Source organism: Giraffa tippelskirchi, chromosome 10 (assembly GCF_054371585.1).
Source record: "Giraffa tippelskirchi isolate mGirTip1 chromosome 10, T2T-mGirTip1v1.2.pri, whole genome shotgun sequence".
Lineage (NCBI taxonomy): Eukaryota > Metazoa > Chordata > Mammalia > Artiodactyla > Giraffidae > Giraffa > Giraffa tippelskirchi.
In genome coordinates this window covers 98,308,924-98,333,030 of record NC_137284.1, presented here as the reverse complement: position 1 = coordinate 98,333,030, position 24,107 = coordinate 98,308,924, and the positions used below count along the sequence as shown (strand labels likewise).

Genomic DNA, 24,107 nt, shown 5'->3' with positions numbered 1-24,107 from the left:
GTTATAATCCCCATACTAAAGATGAGAAAAATTGAGGTGTAGAGTTCAAGTAAGTGACCAAAGTCATACTAGAGGCAAAATTCAAGATCAGGAAGTCTAGCTAAAGTTGAATTTTGATATTACATAACATCATTACTAAGTAATGAGATTCTTTGCTGGCTAAAGTTGAATTTTGATATTACATAACATCATTACTAAGTGATGAGATTCTTTGCGTATCTCAAACTATATTCGTATAAGCAGTCTGAAAGGAAATACTTTTCTACAAAACTGGGACAAACAGCCTATTTTGTATTAATACACATCTAATGACATTTAAGCCCATGACATGTGTTTGTATATTTATTTAGATTAGCATAGACTGGAGAAGGAGAAACAAGCAAAAGAATCAGTATTAATAATACCAAAAACATATACACCGAGGAAACCAGAATTGAAAGAGACGCGTGTACCCCAATGTTCATCGCAGCACTGTTTACAATAGCCAGGACATGGAAGCAACCTAGATGTCCATCAGCAGACGAATGGATAAGGAAGCTGTGGTACATATACACAATGGAATATTACTCAGCCATTAAAAAAAATACATTTGAATCGGTTCTACTGAGATGGATGAAACTGGAGCCCATTATACAGAGTGAAGTAAGCCAGAAAGAAAAACAACAATACAGTATACTAATGCATATATATGGAATTTGAAAGATGGTAACGATAACCCTATATGCGAGACAGAATAAGAGACACAGATGCATAGAACAATTTTATGGACTCTGAGGGAGAAGGTGAGGGTGGGACGTTCTGGGAGAATAGCATTGAAACATGTATATTATCATATGTGAAACAGAACACCATTCCATGTTCGATGCATGAGACAAGGGCTCAGGGCCGGGGCAATGGGATGACCCAGAGGGATGGGATGGGGAGGGAGGTGGGTGGGGGGTCCAGGAAGGGGAACACATGCAAACCCATGGCTGATTCATGTCAGTGTATGGCAAAAACTATTACAATATTGTAAAGTAATTAGCCCCCAACTAAAATAAATAAATTTATAAAAAAAAAAAAAAGAATAGATGAGAAACATTTTAAACATTTAAAACTTGCTTAAATATTTATGGATGTGTTGACTTTGTACAGTGTGTATTGGGTATAGATGTGATAAATGCTATTTCTGGGGAGCGTTATTTTATTCCTAGTTTCATGGGTCTGTAGTATCAACAAAGCCCAGGCTATGCCGAGATCATTTAGAGCATTAGTTAAAGTTCGAAAAGCGTTTAAAAGGCTTTGTTGAGCATCTAACCATGTAAGTATGTTCTTGATGAACAGCGGTATACTTAAATTTAGTATGTCAAATCAGAGAGAAACTCATTGACGTAATGCAATAAAAGGTTAATCAAGTACTATGGTTTATACACACTTATTAGAGAAAGTCATAGTTGTGTGATTTAAAATAATTAACAATTTAAAGAGTTTTTTTTTGTATTGTAGCATTTCTTTACATAAAGGAATTTGGGCGTATCCCACTTGGCTGAAAAAAAAAAAATAATACCAAAAACAGAGGCAAACCTTTATTAAATATTACCTACACCACACATAGTGGTCAGCAATTTTCAGGCATTATTGGTTTAATTCTCTTCCAAAATTTTGATAGATGTCACTTTTTGCTTCATCTACTTTTCCCAAATTATCAAACTAAAGATTGGATAAAATAAATTTTTGGTACATCAAGTGCTCTTTGGAACCTCATGCAAAGGATGTGAGGTGTGAGAGGAAGGGATGAGTCAAATACTTTGTCTTAAGAAACTGTAAGGCCAGGGTTGCCATTTCCCGAGATGGGATAATCTGCCGAGAAATTAGAAGCATGGTTGTGGATGTGTTAACTTTGAGGTGCTTATTACATATCTAAATGCACACATCCAAGAGAGGAAGAGATACAGTGTACAAATCAGGGAGCTGGTCAAGGTAGGGGCACAGAGAATCTCTTCAGAGTGAAAGGAGGGAAGTCAGAGTACAGACTCAAACAGGCTGGGAACATGCACTGAGAGTTTTTGGAAGTTCTTGACTGGTGGCTCACATTTCCTCAGTGAAGTACAATGGAAGAGTGAGGAGAGTGATTCAAGGTTGGTGAGAAACGAGAGGTGTGAAACAGATGGAATGAATCTTGGACATATAATTGGATTTCTGGGCAGTAGTAAGGGACAATTTGAAGTTCACAATTATTAATTTAAAGTGCAATCAGACAAGCGGTCTGTTTGGGGATTTTTCCCTTGACTTTCTATGTTCATGCACAGTATACAATTGGATTTGAAAAAGATTGAGGTTTCACCAGACAAGAAAAGTGAAGGAACAGATAGATGGACAAAAGATTTCAGAGTGTAAATAAGGGCATTTTGATGTTGCCAAAATTGCCAAACCGTTGGATCATAGAAAAAGCAAGAGAGCTCCAGAAAAACATCTACTTCTGCTTTGACTATGCCAAAGCCTTTGACTATGTGGATCACAACAAACTGTGGAAAATTCTTAAAGAGATGGGAATACCAGACCACCTTACCTGCCTCCTGAGAAATCTGTATGCAAGTCAAGAAGCAACAGTTAAAATCAGACATGGAACAATGGACTGGTTCAAAATTGGGAAAGGAGTATGTCAAGGCTGTATATTATCACCCTGCTTATTTAATTTACATGCAGAGCACATCACATAAACGCCGGCTGCATGAAGCATAAGCTAGAATCAAGATTGCCGGGAGAAATATTAATAACTTTAGATATGCAGATGCACCCTTATGGAAGAAAGCAAAGAGGAATTAAAGAGCCTCTTGATGAAAGTGAAAGAGGAGAGTGAAAAAGTTGGCTTAAAGCTCAACGTTCAGAAAACTAAGATCACGGTATCCAGTCCCATCACTTCATGGCAAATAGATGGGGAAACAATGGAAACAGTGACAGACTTCATTTTCTTAGGCTCCAAAATCACTACAGATGATGACTGCAGCCATGAAATTAAAAGACACTTACTCCTTGGAAGAAAAGCTATGACCAACCTAGACAGCATATTAAAAAGCAGAGATATTACTTTGCCACAAAGGTCCATCTAGTCAAAGCTATGGTTTTCCAGTAGTCATGTATGGATGTGAGAGTTGGACCATAAAGAGAGCTGAGAGCCAAAGAACTGATGCTTTTGAACTGTGGTGTTGGAGAAGACTCTCAAGAGTCCCTTGGACTGCAAGGAGATCCAACCAGTCCATCCTAAAGGAAATCAGTCATGAATATTCATTGGAAGGACTGAGGCTGAAGCTGAAGCTCCAATACTTTGGCCACCTGATGCGAAGAACTGACTCATTTGAAAAGACCCTGATGCTGGGAAAGATTGAAGGCAGGAGAAGAAGGGGAGGACAGAAGATGAGATCGTTTCATGGCATCACCGACTGGATGGGCATGAGTTTGCACAAGCTCCAGGTGTTGGTGATGGACAGGGAAGCCTGGCATGCTGCAGACCCACGGGTCACAAAGAATTGGACATGACTGAGTGAGTGAACTGAACTGATTGGTAATGTTAATGATGATAATGATAACATAATGCAAACTTTGTACTAGGAGGGAACTGTTCTAAGCACACATTATATAAATTATGTATTCTTCACAATAGCCTTATGTAGAATGTTTAACTACTAGTATTGTGATTTTATAGATGAGTGAACTGAGGTGAAATGATTAAGCAAATTTTTGTAAGTTATAGATAGTAAGTGGCAAAGGTAAGATTTAGTCCTTTAACTCCAGGTAGTCTAGCTCGATATACCAATACTTCCATACTGTCATGAACAACTGTGGAATCGATGAAATAAGGAGAGTTAAGAACATGAAAATGATTGTGGAAGGATCAGTGGACTGTAGTTTCCAGTGGAGTAAAAAAGAACAAATGCTAGAGCTGTGGGTCTTCAATAATGTTCAATTAAAAAAATTGGAAGTGTTGGTTCAAGAGTGGAATTCTTGGAATTAAAAATTATGAAGGAAGTGCATACATTTGAAATGATGAAGTCTAAAATATAATTATGCAGAAGGGTGGTTAACATAATAGGATCAGATCACTGGAGGATAAGAGATTAAGGACGCAAGAGACCAAAGTATTGGAGATATTATTTACAGAAAAAGTTGAAATAATGAAGACAGAACAATTTGAAGGGAGACTAACATAGATCCAGGGACTAAAATGTTCAGGATTAAAGGGGGTTGACATTCTAACGGTGACTGATTGATAGGGTTGCCAGATTTAGCAAATGAAAATATAATATGCACAGATACAATCTAATTTCAGATAAGAAAAGTAAATTTTCTTTAAGTATGTCCAAATATTGTATGGACATACATATACCAAAAAATAATGTGTCATTTACCTGAAACTCATATGTATAGCTAAGCAACCTATATTTTATCTGGCAATCCTACTAACAGAGTGCATCTGAATTTAGATTTTTGCGACTCACAAATTTAGTTACTAAATCTGATAACATATTTTATTGCTAGTATTAATTCAATCAAATAAAGTAATGAAAAAATCTCATCAAATCAAAATTATACTCCTAGTTTGCTAAATTAGAGTAAATGTATTTCATGATCTTAAGTATGATACTCATATATTAATATATCAATGAATGTGGCATTTTATGAAAGCAAAAGCATTTTGAAAGCATGAACTGTGATCTAAAAATTTTATCACTATGCATTGGAGAAGGAAATGGCAACCCACTCCAGTATTCTTGCCTGGAGAATCCCAGGGACGATGGAGCTGTCTATGGGGTCGCACAGAGTCGGACACAACTGAAGCGACTTAGCAGCAGCAGCAGCAGCAGCATATGTGTAGTAAGATATCAGTGGGTAGGCCCCCTGATGATCCCTGTTGTTAATACAGTTTAGAGAATAAGTTAAATTATGATGACAGGAAAATAGCTATGCATTATCACAAATTATCTTTCATCTTTGACATAAATGGAAAAAGAGTTCTCTCGGTAATTCCATAGTTATATTTAAAACAATTTAGCATTGTGTTTGAAGTTATGCTTTTAAAAGCAGTAGGTGCCACAATTTGGAATCAATCAATGCTATAGTAATATCTGTCATTTAAATGTAGCTTTTGTGGGTTTTTTTTCCCTTTTTCCGTGCTATTTCATGCTATCTCATATTTAATTTAAATTCTTTTTGAATGATGTAGACAAAATCAGGAAAGTAAAACATGTGTACAAAAGAAGAATAGAAATCTAAATAAAAATTAAGTTAAATATACAAATATTTTCTGATATTACTTACATAATGATTTTATAATCTACTAGGAGATTTAGTGTTTTCATATTATGGGCTTTTCCTGAAAAATATGTAAGTAATATAGGAAATATACATGGATTATATACTGCAAAAATATTTCTAACAAATTTTTATCAAATTAATATTTACAATACTTAAAAAGGTTTGTGTAAATAAAATTTTATTTTTCAAAGAAATTTTACATGCAACATCCTAATGATTTCACACGTCTTTGAAGAAGGTACTATAGATGTAATAATCTCTTTGTTGCAAATAAGACAATCAAGATAAACGTAAAGCTTAAAATGCAATATTGATTGATTAACATCAATCAATAGGAAGTTTCATTCAAGGATCCCATACTGTTATTATTGCTTCTGTGATCTTTCTACTCCAATAACCTACAGCTTTATATGTTCCTATTTGATGCATACTTTGTCACATTGTTTCTCCTTTTATTGATATTATAATTAGCAGCTGTTAAAGATCAATTTATAATTATTCAAGCACACTAGTGAAATCTCAGCAAAAACTTAATGAAAATATTAAGAAAGCATATTCTTGATATTACTACATCTAACCAAAACAGAGTGACTGGGACCAAATTTACACTCCTAATGAAAACAACCAAAAACAGAGTACTTAAAGTACCAACTTTCAAGAGACTGGGTACCAGTCAATAAAAGAAAATGATCCCTGAGAGACAGGAAACATTCCGGACAAAAAGTGAGCTCATTGATTTCCCTAACTTACTGTCATGAGAGAGTTTGAGGCTGTGGTACACAGTAAGTTAACCCAGGTAGAAGCTGGCAGACTCTATGAGTGAAAATATAGGGAGATCAAGTGAACGGTGGTGTTGGAGAAGACTCTTAAGAGTCCCTTGGACTGCAAGGAGGTCCAACCAGTCCATCCTAAAGGAAATCAGTCCTGAATATTCATTGGAAGGACTGAGGCTGAAGCTGAAGCTCCAATACTTTGGCCACCTGATGCGAAGAACTGATTCATTTGAAAAGACCCTGTTGCTGGGAAAGATTGAAGGCGGGAGGAGAAGGGGACGTCAGAGGAGAAGATCGTTGCATGGCAAAACCGACTGGATGGACATGAGTTTGTGCAAGCTCCAGGAGTTGGTGATGGACAGGGAGGCCTGGCGTCCTGCAGTCCGTGGGGTCACAAAGAGTCGGACATGACTGAGCAACTGAACTGAACTGAAGGTGTCCAGAGTTCCCAATATACTGGAGAGGAAATAGCTGCTCAGAGACAGAACTTCCGGTATCTGTAGGCAGCTCTCTCAAAGCAGTCAGCTAAGTATTGATTAGTGCATTCATGTAGGAAAATACCCCACACTAGAAAAAGAACCACTTGAAATGATTAGAAGTAAATGATGAGAACCGAAGTGAAAAGCATATGACTCACAGGTATGGGGTAAGAGAACACAGAAAGATATTGCTTCAATTATGAGGATAATTATAGCCTTAGATCTAGCACTGCTCTGCTTCCATTTAAAAGAAATCTTAAAAACAAAACTCTCAAAAGTCAAACTCTTTCCAAGTAACTAAATTGTGTTCCAAAACAAAGTTGAAAATATTGATAATAATACAAAAATATCAAGCATCTAGTAAAATTCACAACGTCTGACATCCAATAAAAATCTGTCAAATATGCAAAGAAACAAGGAAACACAACCCATATTGAGGATAAAAATCAATCAATCAAACAATACAAACTGACACAGATGTTAAAATTAGAACAAAATGACATTAAAACATTTTAACTGTATTGCTTATGTTTGAAAAATTATGTAAAGACAGATAAGCTATAAAAAGGACTCTAGGGATAAAACTTGAACTTCGAGGGATAAAAACTACAATGTGTGAGATACAAAGTGTGCCAGATGGAAATGACAGCAGATAAGATACTGCTGCAAAAAAAGGAGAAAAAAAATAGTACACTTAAAAGTCATAATAAAATAATAATCCAAAATGAAACAATAAAATAAGAATAATAAGAACAAAAATAAGTAGAGTACCAGCTAGTTGTGGACAATGTTATGTAGCCTAAAATACATGAAACTGTAGCTCCTAGCGTTAGGAAAGAGATAATAGGAAAAAAAAAAAAGATGAAATAATAGTTAAAAACTCTATAAATATGGCAAAGACTATAAACCCATATATCCAAGAAGTTCAACTAACTCCAAGCCCTAAACATTGTGGCATATGATTACTAAATTGCTCAAAGCCAGTGATAAAGACAAAATCTTAAAAAAAGCCAGAGAAGAAAAACATGTTATGTACAGAGGAACAAAGATAAGGATGACAGCAGATTCCTGTCACTGAAGACAGTGAAACAGTATCATTAAGATGATGAAACATAAAAATGGCAAACCTAAATTTCCGAATTCAATAAAAACATCTTTCAAAACTAAAGGTGAAATACTTTTCTAGACACACAAAATCTGAAAGCATTCAACACTAATAGATGCATGCTAATAGAAATGTTAAATGACTAGAAGTAATAATTTATGGGTACATATTTAAAATTTTTTCATATTATTTAAATCTCTTTAAAAGATAATTGACTATTTAAGCAAAAATAATAATGATGCAGGGCTAGGTTTATAGTATAAAAATAAAATTAACAAAAAATACCACAAAAGTTGGGAGAAAAGAGATGGAATTATACTATGGTGAAGTTCTTCACTATATATAAAGAGGTATTATATCAGTTGAGGGAAAACTGTGTGAGATCAAAGACATAACTATAAACCCTATAGTCAGTGAAATAACAAAGATTTGTAGAGAATAAGCTAACAAAGGAGATAAGGTACAATCATAAGCAATATTTATTTAATTTGACTAATCTAAAAAAATTAGTCAAATGGAAATAGACTAATGGAAAAAATAGTAAACAAATAATAATAGTTTTAAACCACTCAAATTACTAATCACATTGAACTTAAACAGTCTTAACACTCTGATTAAAAGTCAAAGATTGTAAGATTGCATTTTTTCTAAAGCAAGACCCAACTATGTGATTCCTGCAAGAAATGCCCACACAGAAAAAGAAGTAATTTCATAATAATGAAACTGTCAATTCATTGAAACCAATATAATGATTTTAAACAGTTACACATTTAATAACAAAGCTTCAAAATATGTGAAGCAAAAACTGATGGAGCTACAATGAGAAATAAATATTTTACAATTTTAGTCAGAAATCTTAAGAACCTTCTTTTAATAACAGAAGATGGATAATCAGTAAAAATATAGATGTGAACAACATTATCAACCAACTTATCCTAATTGATATTTATAGAACACTCCATCCAGCAACAACAAATACACATTATTTTAACATTCACATGAAAAATTTACCTAGGTAGCATATTAGGGGCAATGAAAATGAAAGTGTTAGCCACTCAGTCATGTTCAACTCCGCCAACCTGTGGACTATAGCTCACCAGCCATGTAATTCTCCAGGCAAGAATACTGGAGTGGGTAGCCATTCCTTTCTCAGGTGATCTTCCCAACCCAGAGATCAAACCTAGGTCTCTTGCATTGTAGGCAGATTCTTTACTATCTGAGCCACTAGGGAAGCCTCAGGGGCAATAAACAAATATTAATAAATATAACAGATATCATGTCATGCAAAATATGATTTTCCACACAGTATAGTTAAATTGGAAATCAAAACAGAAAGATTTCTGGAAAATCACCAAATATTTGGAACAAAATAATATGCTTCTAACTAACGAATGATCAAAAAGAAATCACAAGGGAAATTAGAAAGTATTTTGAACTGAATGAAAATAAAAACACAAATATGTAAGCTAACTAAATGGGATACTGGTGAAGTAGTACTTAAGGATGCATTTTTAGCACTAAATCACTATACTTACAGAAGAAAGGTCTCATATCCAAACCTCAGCTTCTACCTTAAAAAACCAGATAAAGGAAACAAGTTACAAATTCCTTTTTAAAAAGGAAATTATAAAGATCAGGATGAAAATTAATAAAATTAAAAATTAAAAAATCAATGAAACCAAAAGCTATTCTTTGAGAAAATCAATAATTGATAAAACTCTAGCCATATTGATGAAAAAAGAGAATAAAAGAACATGAATCACTCAGTAAGGAATGAAAGAGATAATATGACTACAGATACTAAAGCTATTAGAAAAGAAGATCAATGTACATTGCAAATAACTATGCCAAAGAACCCTCACAACTTTAAAAAAATTAAACGGATAAATTTCTTAAAAAGCACAAACAAGGTTTCAAGAAGAAATGGATAACCTCAATAACCTATGTCTATTCAAAAAAAATAGAATGTGAAGTTAACATTCAGTGCACTTACCCAACAATTAGGATGGCTAAAATATAAAAGACTGGCCATATTGAATGTCAGGTTGTGACGGAATGGGAACTCTTTGCTGGTATGTATGTAAAAAAGTATAATTGGTATAGAAAGTTGACTTACTCATAAAAAAGGTAAACAGTCACTTACTCTATGACCTAGCTATTCCATTCTTGGGTGGAATTTATTCAAGAGATAAGAAAGCATATGTCCATGCAAAGACTTGTACAAAAATATTCATCATGGCTTTATTCGTAAAATCCAAAAGCTGAGACAATGCAAGTATCCATCGAGATGTATCTGTGCAAAAAAGCACTACTCAGCAGTAAAACAGGAATGTACTACAACATGTATGGATCTCAACATTATTATACTGAGTGAAAGAAGCCAGAAACAATGATAGTACAGACTGTTTGATTCCATTTATATAGTATTCTAGAAAATACAAACTAATGCACAGTAAGAGAAGGCAGATCAGAGGTTGCCTGCAAATGGTAGTGGGAGAAAGCAGCCCATTGAGACAATTCATGAAAATATGCCCACCCCAACTAAGAATAGTGGGACAAAAAAAGAGCTTACAAGCTTCCAGGGAGAAGGGGCAGAAAGAACACATACAAAAGATTAAGTATCCAATTAAGTATTCTGCTCAATAAACCATCACTGAGAATTGGTTCATAAAAATTCTGAAAAACATTATTTCCAAGCAAAAGATATTTGTAGCATACAAAAATTGATATGCTGGTTTATATACATGAGAAAAGATTAAACCTACAAGGAAGGCATGGGGTAGGCCATAGTAGATCCAACATGGTGAAAAAGATGGACATACACAGGGCCAGGAGAAATATCAATAACCTCATATATGCAGATGACACCACCCTTATGGCAGAAAGTGAAGAAGAACTAAAGAGCCTCTTGATGAAGGTGAAAGAGGAGAGTGAAAAAGTTGGCTTAAAGCTCAGCATTCAAAAAACAAAGATCATGACATCCGGTCCCATCACTTCATGGCAAATAGATGGCGAAACAATGGAAACAGTGACAGACTTTATTTTCTTGGGCTCCAAAGTCACTGCAGATGGTGACTACAGCCATGAAATTAAAAGACGTTTGCTCCTTGGAAGAAAAGCTATGACCAACCTAGACAGCATATTAAAAAGCAGAGATGTTACTTTGACAACAAAGGTCTGTCTAGTCAAAGCTATGGTTTTTCCATTAGTCATGTATGGATGTGAGAGTTGGACTATAAAGAAAGCTGAGCGCCAACGAATTGATGCTTTTGAACTGTGGTGCTGGAGAAGACTCTTGAGAGTCCCTTGGACTGCAAGGAGATCAAACTAGTCAATCCTAAAGGAAATCAGTCCTGAATATTTATTGGAAAGACTGATGTTGAAGCTGAAACTCCAATACTTTGGCCACCTGATGCGAAGAACTGACTCATTTGAAAAGACCCTGATGCTGGGAAAGATTGAAGGCGGGAGGAGAAGGGGACGACAGAGGATGAGATGGTTGGATGGCATCACCAACTCAATGGACATGAGTTTGAGTAAACTCCAGGAGTTTGTGATGGACGGGGAGGCCTGGCATGCTGCGGTCCATGGGGTCACAAAGAGTCAGACATGACTGAGCGACTGAACTAAACTGAACCAGGGCAATGGTGAAGGAGATTCCACATGACTGTTATGCATCAGGTATAAAATACTACTAGACTGTACCGGAGAATATCAGGCTTCTCCAGAAAAAGATGAAATTAATAGTATGCTATGTACGTGAACATCTTGAAGGAAGATACCACAGTGAGGAGTTTTGGCACTAAATTAGTTACAAATGCATAAAATCACTTAAGGAGGAATGAAAGTGATAAGTCTAGGAAGAACAGAACATTGACCAGTAAAAGAAATTAATCATGATTTACCATACTGCTCAGTTCTGAATAGCATTTTACATGGTCATAATAATGCAAACACATAATATTGATCTAACCTAAATAATAACATAATCATTTAAGGAAATGAGCGATGGGAGGCTGGGAAGATTTTGTACGCATTATCCATTACAGACTTCATTATAACACGTTCACTTACTAGAGCATGAATTATAAACTGATTCTTAAACCAAAGGATATTTCACCATTTGAAATCGCCACAGTCTTCTTCACCTACTGTATGATAGTGGCTAATACAAAAGTGTCTATACATACGTGCACACTTACACATGGTTTTGATGTGGTTGCGGTTCCACTAGGAACGTAAAATTACCATCTTTTGGAGAACTGAGACATAACAGACCACACCAAGTTATAGTGTCATCTTAAAGAGAGAAAATGTCTTCCCAGCTAGCTAAAGAAAATTAAATGCGACCTTATTGAGGTTATTATCTTACCTAAAGAAAGCATACATTTCAAACTGAAGGAGCCCTCTCAGCAAAGGAAGCCAAGTAAAATTAGAATCTTCCTGGTGAATGCTGAAAACATTTATTCAAGGACTATCCAAGGAAGATGTCCCATTTACACAACACAGCCTAAGGGCCCTGGTGGCTCTTCTGTCCCTATTGAGGAAATTAATCTACCCATCTTTCATTATCTGCCACCATTAGACATTTGAATCACTTAACCAACTCCTCTTTATTCTGATAGGCCTATCACAAAAACTATAAAAATCATAGGCAACTCATCAGAGGACACAAATATATTTTATACCCTTGGTAGTTGCATTTCTTATTGAAAATTACTACAATTTACAATGTTTCTTTAGATCTAGGTTAAACTATATTCCTCCCTAAGGGATTAGTCAACATTTAATATGCTAGAAAATAAGACATTTTTTTTAGTTTGTAATTCTGGTTTAGAGGAAATGAAATAGATCATGTTTTTATAACTGTAAGGGAGTATGCATATGAGATAAATCTGAAAAGCTACACATACTCTTTTTTTTTAAATATTGGAATTACATTTGAGAATAATTTTTTTTCTCTGAATTGTAATGATTCTGGGAAAAGCCTAAAATGCTTGACAGCTTTGAACTTAGCTAGGGAAGTGTTAACTAGTTCAGATAAAGCAATTTAACCAAGTTGTAATTATTTTGTGTGGTGTTTAAAACAATGCACTTACATTTTTTTAAATATATGAAACTGAATATATAACAATGGTTATGTCTACTGTGTAAGCCTCTTCAGGAAGCTGAGTGGTAGCCTAGTAGTAATGAGACAATAATGCAATTTACAATTTACTAAATTGTTCCCTAGGCATAGTTTAAACAGTAGGTGTATATGATCCATTAAAGTCAATGTACAATTTATGTAAAGACCACAATTTATCTTCACTAAGAGGTGATTTCAAGTGAAATATTGAGAGTTTACCATTCCCTCATCTAAGAATCATTTGTACTTATAGGAAAAAAAAATTAACTGATATAATGAACTTTGTGATCAGTTTATGTAAATAAAATATAAAATATTGATTTCTCTATGAGCATTTCTTAGATTCTAATTATTCTTATTCTAACACAGAGTTTCATAAAGGGGAGAGCTAGAAGGATCTTTGGTACAGTCCCTCTAGTGCAGAAAGATAAAGTTGTAAAACAAGAGGCAGGACCTGGGAAAGCTCTTTATCTTTCATTGCTTTTACCACTCAGGATTCCCTGATTTTCTACAAACTTTGATTTACTTGTTTTAGATGATTAGGCAAGACCTATTTTTCATGGATGTTTCTATGTATAATGAAGAGATGAGCCAATGACTTTCAAGTACTAATTGGAGAATGTCCATAAAGTCTCTGATTTCAGCAAAAACAAAATGGCACTTTGAGTGAGATGTTGAACATTCTTAGCTCTGGATTATGGAAGAGAAGGTGAAACAAGAAATGAGGACAAGAGAAATATGTAGAAACCTGCAGTCAGTCCACCAAGAACTTCAGATACCCATGACTACAAGCCTTCCCCTTGACTGATTTTCACATTGTATTGCTTAAAGTGGGTGCACAGGGCAATTAATGACACATTGTTCTATCTCAATTGCTTTGAATGTTGATATTTGCTTCTACTTTTTTGATCATGTATTTGTTAACTAAGGAAATATTTATTAAGATTCACTATGTACTAATTGTAACTATTATTCCCAAACTCACTCTTAAATAACCTATCTTTAGTGGAAATGGACAGTGTCCTTGACTAAAATCCTTCTTCCACTAACATCACTTTCCTCCTCCACCTAATAATGTGTTTGGTCATTAACCTGCAACATTCAGTGCTGTCAAGCGGCTCTTTGGTAAATTAAACTCCCTGAGGAAGGAGGAAAGGGAGGAGCTCTCCTCTCATTTATAAACTAGAATGCATTACTAACTGAATATCTTGAAATATTCAAGCCCTTCCTTCACTGAAAATCTTGACCTAGGATTTTCTCCTCTCAAAAATTCTATCTTTCCAATTTCTCTAAGATTCTTGAGAAAAAAAGGATCAAGCCATATAAATGTCCACTATTTGAGACTTTTTTTTCTCTCTGTTTTGAAAGAAAGTACTTAGTATCTCAAATGAATGTTTAATTGGCAGAATTTCAGGGAGTGATACCAGATGAAATGAAGATATCAAGCAAGACAGAAGCAATTACTTTTTTGTATTTTTGAAGGAGGTGGGGAAACAGAGTTTTCTGCTTCCTTTACATTGCATACCAGGATGATTAACTCTTTTCCCTATAAGCCCAGCCCTGATCTCCCTAAACCAAGGTAAATAACTATTTCAATGTTGCTAAGCCTGGAAATACTTTGATTATTACCTTAAGTGCAACCTAAAAACTAGGATTCAGACAATCTGACTCTAACAACATAAAAGGGTGGGAAAGTAATTTATGGGTGTATAATGTGGGTGTATAACTAAATGGGAAGACAAAAAGCTGGAAAACATACAATCTATGTCAAAGAAATAATTAAACTGAGTCCACTGGGCTTCCTTAGTGGCTCAGCGGTAAAGAACCTAACTGCCAATGCAAGAGATGTGGGTTCGATTCCTGGATCAGGAAGATCCCCTAAAAAAGGAAATGGCAACCCATTCCAGTATTCTTGCCTGGGAAATCCCATGGACAGAGGTGCCTGATGGGTTATATATAGTCCATGGGGTCACAAAGAATTGGACAGCACTTACTGACTATAAAAAGATAAATCACCAACAACAAAATGACACAGAAAAGTCCTAATATTCCAAATAATATGTACAATATATAGTTACAGTTTTTTGAATAATTTGACTGTAAATTTTTGGAATAATTAACAGTGGGAGGAAAGTTGACTTATATATGAACGGATCACCTGAAATGAAATTTTAATGATTATTTTAACACTACCAGGAAAGAATGCTTTCCTTCCACAAGACTTAAAAATTAATAAATCTAAAAGGCAAAGGCAAAAAATACATCCTAAAATCATAAAACAACATCTTGTTCTATAATTTATATTCAGGCTATTTAACAAAACTCCACTTTCTCATTTTTAAAAACATTTATATTTTCTAAGGATGTTTCTAAGAATAGATATACTACACTTGAACATAGTAAAATAATATATGAATACAAACACAACATGAAGAAATAACAGAAATAAGAGAGCTCAGCTTTTAGACAATAGAAAAAATAGATACAAATAATTCATTAATATTTGTTAAATTGGGGACTTGCAAATACTATATTTTTTTATACTTGATTCTTGGCTATCATGTTGAGCTCTCAGAAAGAGTAGTTATTTTTAAAATTCAATGAAATAGTACTTTGGTGTACTCTAGAGAAGATCAATAAAGCTGAAGTTGGTTGTTTCAATAAATTAAAAGCCAACCATACAGACAAATCTCTGGCAAAACTGATCAAAAGAATCGAGTAAAAGTAAACTGTATAATACATTGAAAGAGTGACATAACGACAGATAAAGAAGAGACTAGAGAAGTAATGAGAGAATGTTATAGAATATTATGACTCTAATTTTGAAAGCAAAATTTATAAATTCCTAAAAATATATCTCATCAGAATTGACTCAATAGGAAATGAAGAGGTCGAGTAATCCTATGCACATATTTGATACACATTTCCTCTTTATGTTGATGATAAAAAATGTTGAAGAGGAAAAGTTCAAAGACTATATTCTCTAAGATGCTGCCAGACCCTTGCTGCCAGGTTGATAAAACACTATTAATCAACAATGTAATAGCCTGCTGTCATGATTCTTAAGTATAATTTTAGATTGGTATGATTTATTAATGTAGGTTTTTAGTGAGCACTGCTTCTTTTTTCAGGGACATCATAATTAATGTTTAATCCTATACCATTATGTGCTAATCAGTAGTTTAAAAATCTTCCCACTTTTCTCCTCTCACAGTTCCTGCTTTAGATGATGGATTCATGGTTTTTTGTCTGAAAAATTATAAAAGCTTGCTAAATGGTCTTTCTCTACTAAACAAATTTAATTTTTAGAAATTTACCTCAAATTACCAATCTGGGGCAATTTTAATCTATCAAGATATTCAACCATTTTTAGCTCCAGTGATGATGTATACTCTCATTCTTTCAGATATACTTCTTTAACAATATAAATATATGTAAACATATATATGATAAATACACATATGTATTTTCTTATATATACATTAGTATATGCATGTAAAAAGCAATATAAATGTTTGCATGTAAGTACACAGCCATTTTCCAAATTTCTAAAGAAATTCAACTTTGTTAATTCTTAGTAAGGTGTATAAAATTCAATATGTTTTCTTGTATTAAAATGTCAAGTATATTCATTTATTAATTCTTTGTCACCAGACAAAACAAGAAAAAAAATTAATCCACCAAGCAAACAAATGGATCATTTTTGTTGAGTTATACAAAAATCTCCTAACATGTATTTATTTGAAAAATTATTATTTATGAGTGAAATATTTATGAACAAATATTAAACAAATAAATACTCTCAGATCACCTATAACATAGTTGTAGTGATAGGTATTTTACTGTTTTGGTACTTAAGAATCTAGTATTATACTCTCAGAAATGAGTATCATTAAGTTATGAGATAAATCTGAAGAAAACATAAATATGAACACACTGGAAATAAAAAGAAACACATTCAACATATATGTTCTATTTGGAAGTTGGTTAGAAACATCATATTTTAATATAAACATGACTGTCTATTAGATCTAAATTGAGGTTCATTGACAAAATTTTGTTTTAAAGTAATACTGTTCATTTATGATCAAATTATGGTACACTGTTAGATATTTCTATCATGTAGTTAAAATCAAACCTAACAATGTGACTACCCATGTTACTATTATCAGAGAAGCATGAAAAAAATACTTTTTCAACAATATATTTGAAGAAATAATCCCCTAAGAAGAGCAAGACAGAGCAAAATGTAAAGGCATAAACCCAGAAGTAACACAGAGACACACACACACTCACTCAAGTAATGCACAATGAAATCGACTTAAAACATTCCTCTAAATTATTAATCTGAACATGAACTGTATTCTCCAAACATAATGATTAAGGGGTAAGGGGCAAAGATTCAAATGATAAAGTATATGTGCATATAAATTTCAAGCTAGTTTATTTGGTCATTGTGTAAGAAGGTGAATTCCTAAAATATTCTGATGCTCCAACAAGTTAATATTTTTACTATATTAGGTGATGCTAAAATAGACACTTTAATGAAAAGGGAAAGTATGCCAAACACAAACAAGTTTAAAATATTACTTTTAAAATTTAGAGAGTCTCTGGAATTTAAGCTTACCCCAACAGCTATGACATAATGATATTCTATATATCAAATGAAATTAATACAAGATGAGATGACTCTTTCATCCCAGCAGGCAAACTAAAGTTTAAAAAAAAAATCCTGAATATGAATCAAGGTATTAGGCATTTAAAGAGAAACTCAGGTACGTAGCAATACAGAAATGTTTATCTTGAACTGAGATTTTGATAGACTATATAATCAAAGGTACTTTTAAGAAATGACTTAGTATTTTAAGAATAACTACTAAATTTCAAAAATATTCCTCTTTCCTTTTCTTAAAAAAATGTACTTTAAAGATATAAAGTGATTTCTTTAGTCTATTTATAATGATTGCTATAATTATGTAAAGGATATGGTAAGAGAAATTCTGCAGATGCCACATAATACACAAATCTCATTTTAAATAATTCTCCTATAAATGTTAATAACTTCATATTCTGACCTAAACATCTGTTTATAATGTCTCACTCTCTATGATAACGTGCTTGATTTTCTCAAGTTTAAATACCATGTATCAAAGCAGAAACTCATTTTTAGTAATGTATGCCACTAATTTTAGCAAAATACATAGTATTACTTAAACAAGAAAATGCCTATTTGTCATAATTGAAATACAAATAAGACTCTATGAAGTAAATTTAATCCTTGTTCGTTACTTTCCCAAAGATTAGCCATTATTTTCTCTATTAAAAATGCACAAATGCAAGAAATATAGCTGCAGCTTCATACTTGTATCTGTAAAATTGGTTAATTTTTATTTTACATACAAAAAGAATGTATTTTAAATTTTATACAAAGATATATTCAATATGAGATACTGAGGTATGGGATACACAGATTATGCTTTTGTAGTTGGGCCCAAATATTTGTTTTTTAAATACATATTATTAAAAATAAAATGTTTGTCATAAAAATGTTTAAGTAACTTTATAATGTTGTGTTTATGCGTCTCCATGAACTGCTAATTTTTTAAAAAATTTCATTCCATCCCATCAAAACCATATAAACATTTCAATAGATGCAGAGAAAGAATCTGAAAAAATTCAACATATTTTCATGACAACAACAACAAAACGCCAACAAATTAGGAATAGAGGGGCACTTCCTCAATTTGATAAAGGATATCTTTGAAAAAAAAAAAGCACAGGCTTCCCTGGTAGCTCAGCTGGTAAAAATCTGCTTGCAATGCAGGAGATCCTGGTTCGATTCCTGGGTTGAGAAGATCCACTGGAGAAGGGATAGGCTACTCACCCCAGTATTCTTGGGCTTCCTTGGTGGCTCAACTGGTAAAGAATCTGCCTGCAATGTGGGAGACCTGGCTTTGATATCTGGGTTGGGAAGAGACCGCGGAGGAGGGCATGGCTACCCACTCCAGTATTCTTGCCTGGAGAATCCCCATGGACAGAGGAGCATGGAGGGCTACAGTCCATGGGGTCACAAAGAGTCGGATATGACTGAGCGACTTTTCAGTTTCACTTTCAAGCTCTTAATGGTGAAGGACTAAACGCCTAATGGTGAAAGACTAAAAGCTATCCCTTCAAGATAAGGAACAACACAAGGATGTTGTACCACTTCTATTCAACACTGTACTAGAGAGTCTAGTCAGAGCAATTAGGCTAAAAATATAAGTGAAAGGCATCCAGATTGGAAAGGAAAAAAGTTATCTCCATTTGCAAATGACATGACCTTGTACATGCATGCATGCTAAGTTTCTTCAGTCATGATCTTGTACATAGATAATCCTAAAGAATCCACTGAAAAACTATTAAAGCAAATTCAGCAAGGTTGAAGGATACAAGATTAATAAACACCAATTATATTTCCATAAACCAAAATGATCAATACAAACAATTAAACTGAGAAAACAATATCATTTACAACAGCATCAAGAATACAATACTTAGGAATAAATTTAATGAAAGTGTAAGACTTGTATCCTAAAATGATAAAACATTGTTTTAAAAAAAAAGAGACCTAAATATTTGAAGAGCTATCCCATGGTTATGGATAGGAATATTTAACTCTGTTAAAACTGAAATGTGTACCAAACAGACTTAAGAGTCAAAAAAATCCCTATTAAAATCCCAGTAGGCTGCTTTGCAGAAATTGACAAGCTGATCCTAAAATTCATGTTGAAATTTAATGGACCCAGAATAGTCGAAACAAGTATTAAAAAAGAACAACAAAGAATTAAGTTGGAAGACTTATTATCCCCAATTGCAAACTTACAACAAGGCTACAGTAATCAATACAATGTGGTACTAGTCAAGGATAGACATAAATTAAGGGACTAGAATTGAAAGTCCAGAAAAACTCTTACCTTTATAGTCAATTGATTTTCAACTGGGTGCTCAGGCAATAAAATGGGAAAGAATAATCTTTTCAACAAATGGTCCTGAGACAACAGGATATCCACACACTAAAGAATAAAGCTGAACACCTCACTAACACTAAAACAAAAATTGACTTAAAAAGGATCTTAGACTTTCTAAAAGCTAAAACTATAATATTCTTAGGAAAATTATGGAAATCTTATAATGGGTTTCCCTGGTAGTTCAGTTGGTAAAGAATCCGCCTGCAATGCAGAAAACCCCGGTTCGATTCCTGGGTCGAGAATATCCTCTGGAGAAGGGATAGGCTACCCACTCCAGTATTTTGGGGCTTCCCTGGTGGTTCAGCTGGTAAAGAATCTGCCTGCAATGCAGGAGACCTGGGTTCGATCCCTGGATTGGGAAGATCCTGGAGGAGAGGAGGGAATGGCTACCCACTCTTCTGGCCGGAAGAATTCCATGGACTGTATAGGCCATGGGGTTAAAAAGAGCTGGACACAACTGCACGATTTTCACTTTCACTTGTGTCCTTGGGTTAGGCAATGCTTTCTTAGAAGTGACATTCAAAGCACAAGTGATGAAAGAAAAAATATATAAACTAGACTTCCAATATTAAAAATCCTTGTCCTTCAAAAGATGCCATCAAGAAAGTAAAAAATCCACATACATAATATGAAAAAATATTTGCAAATCATATACCTCACAAGGGGTTTTTATCTAAAATATGTAAAGAATTCTTAAAACTCAAAAAATTAAACATATAAGAACCCAATTTAAAAATGGGCAGAGACTCTGAATAGGCTGCATTTCTCCAAAAAATAGCCAATTAGCACAAGGAAAGATGATAAATATCATTATTCATTAGGGAAATGTAAAACCAAATCATGATATCACATACACTAGGATGATTACAACAAAAAGATAATAACAAGTGTTGATAAAGATGCGGAGAAATTGGAGCCTTCATGCATTTCTAGTAGGACTGCAAAATTGTGCAGTCATTTTGGAAAACAGTTTGGCAGTTCTTTAAATGTTAAACATAGAGTTACTATGAGACCTAGTAACACCTTGGTGAGTTGAAAATGAAAGAATACCGCCACATAAAAACTTATACCTATATGTTATAGCAGCATTATTCAAAATAGCCAAAAAGTAGAAGCAACCCAAATGTTCATAAACCAATTAAGAGATGAATAAAGAAAAATATGTTCATACAATAAAATATTATTTTCCAATAAAAGAGAATGAAGAACAAAGTTCTGATGCATGCTACAATATGGATGAACCCTGAAAACATTATGTTAAGTCAAAGAAGCCAGTGACAATAGACTACATATTGTGTGTTTATGTATATGAAATGATGAGAATAGATCAAAAACAGAAAGCACAGTAGTAGTTTCTCAGAGTTGGGAAATGGGGATAATGAGTGACTGTTAATGGTTATGGTGTTTTGTGGGGAAGATGATGAAAATATTCTAAAATTAGATTGTGGTGATGTTTGTACAACTCTGTGAATATGCTTTAGAAAAATCATTAAATGGCACATTTTAAGTGGGTAAACTGAATGGTATATGAATTATATCTCAAAGATGCTTTTTATTAAAACATAATGTCCATCTCATTATTTTCCCACAAGAAATACTACACCTACAATGTCTCAATCACACACACACACACACACACACACACAAAATCTTGGAGCTTTCTCTCAGCTATACCAAGTTCTTTACATAGCAGTATCGAGATCCTGTGGAACTCATTCAGTAATCTTTAAATCTGCCCTACTCTCCTCAAGACTCATTGCTCTTGCCTCAGTTAAGTAGATCATAGTTTACTATCTAAATAATCACAGTAGACTCCCAGAAGTCCTTGCTGTCAGCCACCAGTCTCTGCTCTCTCCAGACCAGCTATTCACTGTCTATACACTTGTCTTTCTAAACATGTTTTTATAAATATTCCAGAATTACTCTATAGCTCCCAGAATTAAGTCCAAAATTTTTAACATAGATTCAAGGTACTTTTCAACCTGACCCCATATAACAAACTAGCCTAATGTCCCTACAACTTTCCAACCAGTACTCAGTACTCAAAGCAATCTTTCAAACAATTTGCTACCATTTGAATTTGTGCTGTGCTAAGTCACTTCACGGAGAAGGCGATGGCAACCCACTTCAGTACTCTTGCCTGGAAAATCCCATGGACAGAGGAGCCTGGTAGGCTGCAGTCTATGGGGTCGCTAAGAGTTGGACACGACTGAGCGACTTCACTTTCACTTTTCACTTTCATGCATTGGAGAAGGAAATGGCACCCCACTCCAGTGTTCTTGCCTGGAGAATCCCAGGGACGGGGGAGCCTGGTGGGCTGCCGTCTATGAGGTTACACAGAGTTGGACACAACTGAAGCAACTTAGCAGCAGCAGCAGCAAGTCACTTCAGCCGTGTCCAACCCTTTGAAATCCTATGGACTGTAGCGTGCCAGGCTCCTCTGTCCATGGAATTCTCCAGGCAAGAACAGTGGAGTGTGTAGCCATTCCCTTTCCCAGGGGATATTCTCAACCCAGGGATGGAACACAGGTCTCCTACATTGTAGGCAGATTCTTTACCATCTGAGCCAGCAGGGTTCTTTATGACTTAGTAACTTTGTATAATACATTGTCTCCACTCTCACCTTTCCTGTCTGATTAGATTAAGCATTATTTATCAATCAAGATGCAAGTTTAAAGGCCACCTTCTCAATGAAGTCTTATAGGAGATTCCTCAGTCATATTTAGTGGCTCCTTTCTTCTGCTTGGAAAGAGTTTTTTCATATCTTCATTATAGTATTGAATACTGGTGTATTGTTATTATCTGTTTATACATCTGTGTCCCCCAAGTAGACTGTGAGTTTAGTGATGACACTTTTCATCTTTGATTTTCCAATCCATCAATTAGAATGCTTGTTATATCAGAAAATGCTTAGTTAATACTTAACTATGAAATGTATACAGAAGTAATGAATGTGTATGCATACACATTTGCTTCAGGGTAAGTGGAGAATTTAATACTGGGAGATAAATGCTCCAAAAGCCTGAGTCCTAAATTTACTACTTCACCCAGATTTAGCATAGTACATCAGAGCTAGGAGGATCTTTTGCTAGATTAGCTTGATAACCTAAAGTCAAAAGACACTCTCTAGAATCTTTAAAACTCTTAAATTTTAAGTCCAAGAAAATTTTAATTCACTACAGGAAATATTTGGCCAATATTATATATTAGTGAATTATTTACTAACCAAAATGAAAGATACTTTCTGTTAACTGATAAAAAACTTCTGTTACATTATTCATTTAAAACCTAATGTACCATTATGACTGAAAACAAAAGAAAATACATTGTTAAACACTGTCCACCAGAAAATGTGCAAGCTAAATTTGTAAATTCATGGATTTAATAGAGTGAATCATAATGATCATAAGCATTATGATTTCCAATAGTATGTTCATATGAATTAGTGATAATGTCATACAGTTTTTTTGGCACAAATTACATTCTCAGTAGATACATGCTAGGTAATTAGTACTGATTTCATTACTGTGAGATAATGAAATAATATATATATATTGAAAATGATTGACGGAGATAAAATTGACCAGAAACATATGTATGTGAAATATATACATAATGTATACAATACATATATGTATATGATACATATATAATATATATATAATGCATACAATAATGAAATACATATATATATATATATGTTTCTGGTCAATTTTATCTCCATCAATCATTTTCAATACATTTAATAGATGTTTAATTAATGGGAATCCCAGAGCTAAATGTCTAACTCAATCATTCTTGTATTCAGTATTTGGCTCCAGTTTGTATTTCAAGTTTGAGAGAAATTTGATTGAAACATTAATGATAAATAAATGGCTTATTTATCAGTGAATGGTACCATTTTGAGAAAGACAATATAACAAGTAACTGAAAATATAGAAGCTTTTAATAAAATTCTAGTTCAAAAGACCAGCTAAGCTTTTAGTTGAATAAAATGTTAATATTAAGCACTATGAAAATATTTGAAACTTTAAATGATAAACTTTAGATGCATTAATTAGCTTTAGGCTCTGATATTTGCAATTACATAATAATAATTTCTAAAATTTAAATTAGCTGCACTAATATGATAATATAAATTAATAGCTGCAATGATAACTTCCAAAAGCTCTGGAGTTATTAATAAAGAAAGATATTTTTTAATATCCAAGTGCAAAAATAAAATTTACTGTCTTACAGTAAATTAAGTAAAATAAAAAGCATAAATCTTGAAAATGTATATATATATCTGTACATAGCAATATAAGTTCTTATTAAATTTAG

General features: G+C 33.7%; 1 protein-coding gene across 8 annotated transcripts in view; it reads right to left on the bottom strand.

The window, feature by feature from the left end:
- The window catches only part of TFEC (transcription factor EC), a 751,469-nt gene that overhangs the window by 114,867 nt on the left and 612,495 nt on the right, over window positions 1-24,107 (bottom strand). The gene's annotated exons all lie outside the window — the stretch shown is intronic.